Here is an 8,284-nt window from a genome sequence, read left to right as displayed (position 1 = left end):
TACAAACTGCCAGGTACAAAACTAACCATTTTAAGGTTACTTCTTCAGAGCATTTTGTCATTAGGATGACTGTATTCCCTACCAGTTGTTTTGCAGGAAGATGTTAGCTCAGGAAAACTGGCAGACAAGTGCCCTGCTGGTGCCAGAGCAGTGATTCTTTGCTTACTTGGTTTGTTCCTGTCATTCTCCAAAGAACTCTCAACTTGTTTCACTTCCCAATGTTTTATTTAAATCTCAGTGAAATAATGGTTCATGGGAAAATACCTCCTATTTCATGGCTGAGCCTGCTTTCAAATCTGCAGGCTCAAACAGAATTGCATAGTGTTATGTGACCCTTTGCACTGCCTGCTCTGTGAGACTTTGGCCACATCCTGCCCAGGTGGTCAGTGATGAAGAGATCTCTGCCATGATTTCTGGATTAGAAATGGTGTGAAAATGCAGCTCTTCCATTAAAAAAAATGAAACAGAGAAACACACAAGTTGGTTTTGTTTAAAATCTTTTTCTACTTTACTCCTCATGCTAATACATTTGTGACAAATATTATTTTCCAGGATGACATTTGTACAGACGGTCTATAGGAAATGTCAGCCAGAGAAAAAAAATCCTGCATTAATCTGCATGCTGAAAGACTCCTCATTATTTCTTATCCAAACTAGGAGCTTACTAAATAACAAAATAGAATGCAAATAATTAAATAATGCAATTAAGCTCATATAGAGTCGTCCAGAAATAGCAGAGAAAAATTGCACACCATATTTATGGGTGTATATATGATTTATAACAGAAAAAATGATGGGGTATTGATTTTAGGCACACTTTATATTCTTATCACTCAAAAAAGTCTAAATTAAGGCAGTACTGTGCTATGGAACAACTTACAGTGATGAAATCAATGGAATCTGTCAGGGGTCATCTTCATGGATCCTTTTCAAAACAAATTTCTGCATGGGAACTGCAATGGGCACAAAAAGGAAAGTTCAAATATATCATCAATGTGTGAGATTTAAAAAATGAATGAGAGTAATTTCTCCATCTTTTTAGCAGATTTGATTCCCCCTAATGTCAGCAAGAAATTATTTCCCAACTTTTTGTTCTGAAAAGTGGGACAATGACCAATTGTTCTTTGATGATTTTCTTCATACTAGTAAAGATTATAGCAGCCTCCAGTTACTCCTGTTTTATCAACTCTTTCTAGTTCATGTCAGCCTTTCTCTTACAGAAACTCTTCCCCACCCTCAATTGTCTCAACGATTATGCACAGATCCAGGGATGGACCCTCAGGGGGAATGTCATGGAGAACAGGGGGACTCTGTACACAGTCCTAGTCCCCTAAGATATGAGGAATGCCCACCATGCCTTAGGAATATAAAACTGTGCAGTTTCATAAATGTGCTTGTCCAGAAACTGAGGCACAGTCTGACATATTGCAGAGTCTCTGTACAATTTTCTTTAACAAGACAAATTGCTGTAATCAAAGGGATTTTCCTTCATATTTTATTTTAACAAGGAAGGTTTAGAAAGTTCCTTTTACGAAAATCAAAAAGGGTCCTAGGGCGAGAAGAAACATTCTTTTGACTATCTTAAAAACAATCCAATTTAAGCTTAGAGCATAGAACAGAAGATACCTGGTTCAAGAGGTTGAACTCGTCCCCTTGGGGACAAGGAAATGTGTGACCTGCATGGCCACATAGAGGGAAGAGTCTTTGTAGTTTGGAAACCAGAAAAAAAACAATTGCTCAGCAGCTATTGATAGAACATAATAAGTAATAGCTTTGTGTAAGTCATTTCAAATAGATTAGAAAACATCTGTTTGTGGACAGATATCTAATATCGAAATATTAGAGGCCCTTTATTGAGTCAGGTTGTGAAGTTCATGCAGTTGTAAAACACTAAGAAATTAGTCTGAGGCAAAAGCCTTTCATATAGTTGAGAATGTAAAATTATTTTTAAGTTAATGAAATCAGTCAAACTTAGAATTCAGATAATTTTATATTTAATCTTTAGTCTATTGAACAAGTAAACATAAATGAAACTCAATACAATTGCAGGAATTAGTAACAGAGAATATCTAAGGAAGGAGAAATCAGCTCTTTTGCTAACATGCTAGGGATGATGAGAAATAGCCTTAATTTTAAATAATTTGAAGGGTGTTTCACACTACAGTAGGGAGCAATCAAGTAATAAGACACAATTTCCTCTGCCTTCCAAAGGGTCCTTATTTATCTTCAGTACTCTGCTCAGATTCACTAGTCAGATCTGACTACTGCATCCTATTTTCAACCACTCCCTTACACCCTTCAGCCTTCTGAGAGTATTTTTATTCTATCCTAAATTTAGGGACTTTTGAGAGAGCATTTGGGAAGTTGTATTAAATTATAATTTGTTTCTTCCTAATTTGTTATATTGTTGACATGCCAAAAGAAAGTTGGAAGTTGATTACAGGTATTTATAAAGTGAATTATCTTTTAAATATACAAATAGACACCACTAGCAATGAAAACCTGTCCTTATGTACCAAATCATGAGCAACACTCCCAGGACATTTTAGACATCGCAGGAAAGTGCTTCAAAAGTCTCTGTTCTACAAAGACTATGAGAGTCTGACATAGAGGGTGATCTCTGCTGAGAAGAGCAACAAAAGTGCTGCTCGTAATCGTGAGGGCAGCTTTGCTCCCAAAAAGCAGGAAAGCAGAAGGCACTGAAGTTACTGCCAAGGAGTTGCAAAGGTCCAGGTGTGCGTGTGATGCCCACCCCAGTGGCTCCCCTGCTCCACAGCCATGGCAGCAATGTCAATAACAGACAGCCCGTCCTACGTGTCTGAGAATCCACAGAAGAGAATGCTCTGAAGAGTCTTGACAAGCAGTGCCCTGGGAGTTACTTTGCTTTCAAGAGGCTGACTGCATTCTTTGTGCTTTTGGCAGCATCACTAAAAAAAAAAAAAAAAAAAAAAAAAAAAGAAGGGCATTCTTCGATCTCAATTTTGTTATTTTGTTTTCTGTTGTTGAAAATTATTTCTGAAACCACAAGAATGCAGCCTTGCATCTGCTAGACTGGAACTACAATGTTAAAAAGATGAAAAACTTATTTGGGCTGGTAAACTGAGCAAACACAGGATGGAAGTTAAAGAGAAAACATCTACAGAAATGATGCTTTTAGACACTAGATTTTTGGGAGAGGATATGTCTTAGTGTAAAAGAAATTTAACATACTTTTCCATCAACTTTTTTAAAATAAATTTTAAATTCCCTGTGCATATTTTTGGGTAAATTCAAAATTTAACTCAAATTTGAAAAGCATAGATAGCTTGTTTTGTGCTGTCTCCCCCTCCTTGTTTTTCTTTTTATCTGTTTCTCCTGTTGACAAAAAGTCAACAACTTTCAGTGTAGTATTTTCTAGTGTCACAAATGTGACCTTGATCACCCTTTATTCTGTTAAGCCTTCAGAACCTTCTTGTCACAGCCAGCCATACTTTTCCAGAATAATACTAAACAGCTTGAGAATTTATTCAGTCTTCAGTTCTAACTATATCTTTTTCTGCTCCCTCTGATCAATCTGTCTTGAGTGCTGCTTTACCCTGGTGTATTGTTTTCCTTCCTGCCCATATTTCTGAACAAGTCTATTTAGATAGTCTGTTTCATCAATTTTAACATCAAACTCTATCATTACCTGTTTTGCCTTAAAAAAAAAAACAACTTTGTGGAATCCCATAACATCCTAACTTCAGAGCAGCTGTCTGCCTAGTAAATTAAAGACACAACTTCATTATCATCTGTTGGCATCCCTGGTTAGCTAAACCAGCTAGCTCTGGAAACAATAGCCCAACAAAGGAGGGTGCAGCACAGCCTTGTGAGGAGGAGTGCAGAGGATCCTTTTCCCAGGATCCTTGGAAACACTGCACTTGACTGTGCAAAGCCAGCACAGCCCTTGATCTGACCACAGAAAATAAGGAACTGCTTTTTCATGAAGACCTTATTCAGTGCTCTAGGCTGGAAACTTCTTTCTTCCTAACTGTATTTAATTCATTCGTTCACTGTCTCTGCCACTGCAGATCCCACCTACTGTCCTGAAACAAAAGCACAAGCTGTGAGTGTGGTCAAATACTTTGTTAATGAATTTTTTTTATCCCATAACAACACAGTGCAGTGTCATAACTTTTTACTAAAACATTTTCTGCACTGTTTAAGTAACATCCCTTATTTATCCTCACAAGAGGATAAACACACCTGCCAAATCAGGCAGAAACAGATGTCCTCTCTTTATGGTAATTTTTCTCTCACCTATACAAAGGCATATGACATCTCAGTGCAGAATTGTGACACAGTCTTCCCTGTCTGGATGTTTCCTTCTCACTCTTGTATCTACTGGTTTACACTTGGAAATAGCTCTATGTAGTCTTTTCCCCTTTTCAAAGCCGGACACAGTTCTACAGTTGAGTACTAAACTTTTTCCTTTTTTTATTCCTCTTTTTCTTTTTCTAGTTGACTATTTGTTGCTGCATTTTAAAGTGCAATTCAAATCTGGAACACAATGCATTGATGAGCTGCTAGACTTAATATGTGCATATAAAACCACATATATATTTATATATGCTAATCCATTTAGAACACCCCTTATTTAGGAAATGTATTATTAATTATGATCTCAATAACAGCAATAAAACTAAAAATCAGTGCACTATGAATAATTCTGAAAGTAAAGATATTCTATTCCCTAAAAATTTTTGTTAACAGGTATGAATTCTGAAACATGTTTTCCTGACTTTTCTTATTCAGAGAATATTTCTGAAAATCTCACTGGTTTAATTTTTTTTTTCTATTTCTAACACATGATACAATAAATGAAAGGAGGTCATAGGCCATGTTCTCAGCTTGTGAAAAATGTCATGGTTAAGTGAGAGATCCTTTATGCTAGCTGAGAATCTAGCCCCAAATTTCTAAATGTTACTCATTTACAATTTAAAACATATTGTTAATTTAAAGAGAAATTAAGAGATCCAATAAAATTTGAGATATATACACAAGAAGCTGTGAAGCATACTGCCTACAATTACAAAAATGAAGGTCAGATTAATATATAATATTAGTTTTTCCTAGGATAATTTATGTTCCTTCTGGACGAAAGAAACACAAACAATTTCTCATCTGCACTTTACAATGGAGCCAGGTACAGTGCTACATGGGAGTTATTTTTACAGTGGAATTTTTAAAAGAAAGTATGTAGAGAGTTCACTGAAGAGGAGATGCTGTCATACTGTGTTGAAGGCTGAAATAGTCAAGCTAAGAAGAAGTTATGTGTAGAGTATATAATGTGGTGAGGGCACAAATCACATGCAATATGTCTAAAAAATGTCTTGGCAATTGGGAATAAATGAGTCAAAGCTGAGAGGAAGTTTCAAACAAAGAGAAGCATCCAAATATGCAGAGATGAAAATCCCACTGAAGGCTGGACTGATTTCAGTGGCACAAAATGTCAAATTGCAGAACACAACCTATTTAGGGACTAAATGTGGAGAATGTTTATGCAAGACCAAGTTAAACTTCTGAGCAGGTTCAGTTTTCAGAATTACCATTAATTAAATATCTACAGCCTGCAGACGGAAATTTCAGTACATGGGAATGACAAGTTTTAGGGACAACTTTGGGGCCATGAGATCCAGGGCATGTTATACAAGAGCACAATTTCTTTCTACGCAGAACAGAATTTTAACTGGATCTCATTCAAGATCTTGGACTAAAAGGGTTCTATTATGTAGGGGGATACAATATAAGAAGATAAAGGTAGTATAGAAAGTAATCTTACCCCCTAAAGAGTTGTAGCTGGGTCAATTATTAGGGATTTGGAACAGGCCTGATGTTAACAGGCCACACCTGCAGCCAATAAGAGCAGTGTTATAAAAGAGTGGATTGGTGGGAACTGGAGTTGGTTGGCTGCTGTGAGGATGAGGAAGAGTCAGTGCCAGAGGAGCTGCCTACAGGAAGCATCAAGCAGGTGTGAAGCTCTGGCAACATGGAAGCCTTGCAATGTAATGACAATAGAACTCTTGCACTATAACGACAACACTATTAGTGTCACATTATTGCATTTTTCTAAGTCGCTGTCATCTTAGCTAATCTCATCCCTAGCACAAAGAGACTCTGTCTGCATTTGCTATCTTGTCCCATTTCCTCTGATGCTCCTGCTGTTAATACCACAGCAAGGCATGAGATTTGTAGGGTTTTATCCCTGATAAAACAGGTCTGAAGAACTGCGCTGAGCAGCCACTGCTCTTCAGTTTCAAATCTGGCTACCAGGTTTGTGTGTTTTGCTGGAATGTTTTATATCAGTGTCAAAATTTTAAATATAATTACTCTATCAGACATAACTGATCATATTCTATAGCAAATAACTTATTTGGGAGCTTGAAGTTTTTGGCCACACCAAAATCTTATGGGGATTCTTAAACATAAATCCTCTGTTCTCCCATAAGTCTGTGTGCTTTACTGGAATTTTCTTCTCAGAAAAAAATCCTTTTTCCAGCATCAGTCAGTCCTTTATCTCAGCTCTGGCAATACTGTACAGAAAAGGTCAGCTCCAAGCAACACTACTGTGTGTCACTCTCTTGACCTAGTACTGGATTTCTCTTCTCATCTCTGCTGGATGCAGCAGTGCTGGTTTCTCTTCTTTCAGAAGTGGCTTAGGAAGAGCACTCTTCTCCATTTCAGAGTCTGCTGCTTTCCTCCCTTTTTATTTAGGAAAGAATAAAGCAAAAAGATCAGCACCTCCTTCCAACATGGCACCTATTCCCTGGCACCTAAACAAAAAAAAATCAAAGCCACCACTATTAATGTGTTTTTTGCAACTGAGATAATATGCTAAAAGGACACTTTGTGTTTCCCTCCTAAAGAGAAATGCCAGATAAAACTGTTACTCTGTTTAAATGGTGCCTGACTGAACATCTTTTACATGTGGAATAGGAAAGATGTTATCAGGATATTCCCCTCTGGCAGTTCAAACCTATCCTACTAAAACTAGCTGAGAATGGAAATGTCATATCTGCCCTGGACATCTCACCTACCCTTCATAACTGCTAGGCAGGGTACTTGGCAACTGAGATTGGTTTGCTGCAAATCCAGTTGTATTTACCTGCATTTTCACTCTTCTTTTCCCACACAATCTCCAGCCTGACAGTGTTTATCCTCTCTTTTCTCTCCAGAGGTATATTCAACAGGTAATTTACCCTTTTCCACTAATATTAGTTATTCTTCTCCTTCACATTCTAACTAATATCTTTAAACCTTTCATCCTCCTCCACACTTCCTGGTCTTTCTTCACTAACCATTCATATTTCTTTGAACTACTTCTTTCCTGTCAGTAGTTTATTCTCTTTCTCCTTCTCTTTCAATGTTTTTCTCAATGTCAGTTTTTATTTCAATCTTTATCTTTTTCTGAAAAGTCATCCTGAGTTTCCACATACATCCTTTTCCAAAAAATTTTAATTCTTAAAGTGATATCCTTGGTCCTCCTACTGGTAAGCCTCAGGTCAGCTCAAAACAATGATGGATGAATGTCTACAAATTTGCACTAAAATACAGTTCATTACAGTGGCTTTTTCCAGGGCCTTAAGTCCCTTCTTGTTTTAAAAGTTCCTTTACTGTATTTTACTGCATCACTGTGGAGAAGCTTAGCATGAACTGATAACAGTGGGTGTAAAGCAAATTATGAAGTGCACCAGCAATGGTTGCATATCTTACACAGCTCTGTCCAACATTATTTTACACAAAGCAATCTGGGCATTTTCTCCCCACTAATAACTAGCAGCATCTAACCTGTATAATCAGAGAACAGTATAACCACTTTAAATTTCACCACTTAACATTTCATTTACTAACCATGAGTATCTATTTTGTTTTTTAATATTAGAGAAGTCAGTTTATAGTTGGTGGTTTTGTAATACAATGAAATTCTAGTGAAAATAAGCACAGAACAAGGTAAAGACACTGCATTACAGAAGAAGGAGGCTTCTGCCTCAATGAATAATTCATTTGTGAGCCATGGAGGCCATAAAAATCTGAGAACAATAAATAAACATAATCTGCACCACAAAGCTTGGGAGTGCTGGGTGGGGGTTACTCACTTGAGCCCAAAGACAGTGATAACAGTTTGGTTCTGGCTGCCCTGCTGAAAGCTCCAGGACTGTGTTAATGTAATAACAGCTCTGATCAGATCCCTTCAACCTTAAGTGCAAAGGAAACGCTGCAGCAGAAAAGCAGCTGTCAATTGTTTCTAAAACAACTGAAGAAAATA

The sequence above is a fragment of the Zonotrichia leucophrys genome, chromosome 4 (genome assembly GCF_028769735.1).
Source record: "Zonotrichia leucophrys gambelii isolate GWCS_2022_RI chromosome 4, RI_Zleu_2.0, whole genome shotgun sequence".
NCBI classification, from domain to species: Eukaryota; Metazoa; Chordata; class Aves; order Passeriformes; family Passerellidae; genus Zonotrichia; species Zonotrichia leucophrys.
The sequence above is the reverse complement of the archived record's forward strand: the minus strand, read 5'-3'. Positions refer to the sequence as shown.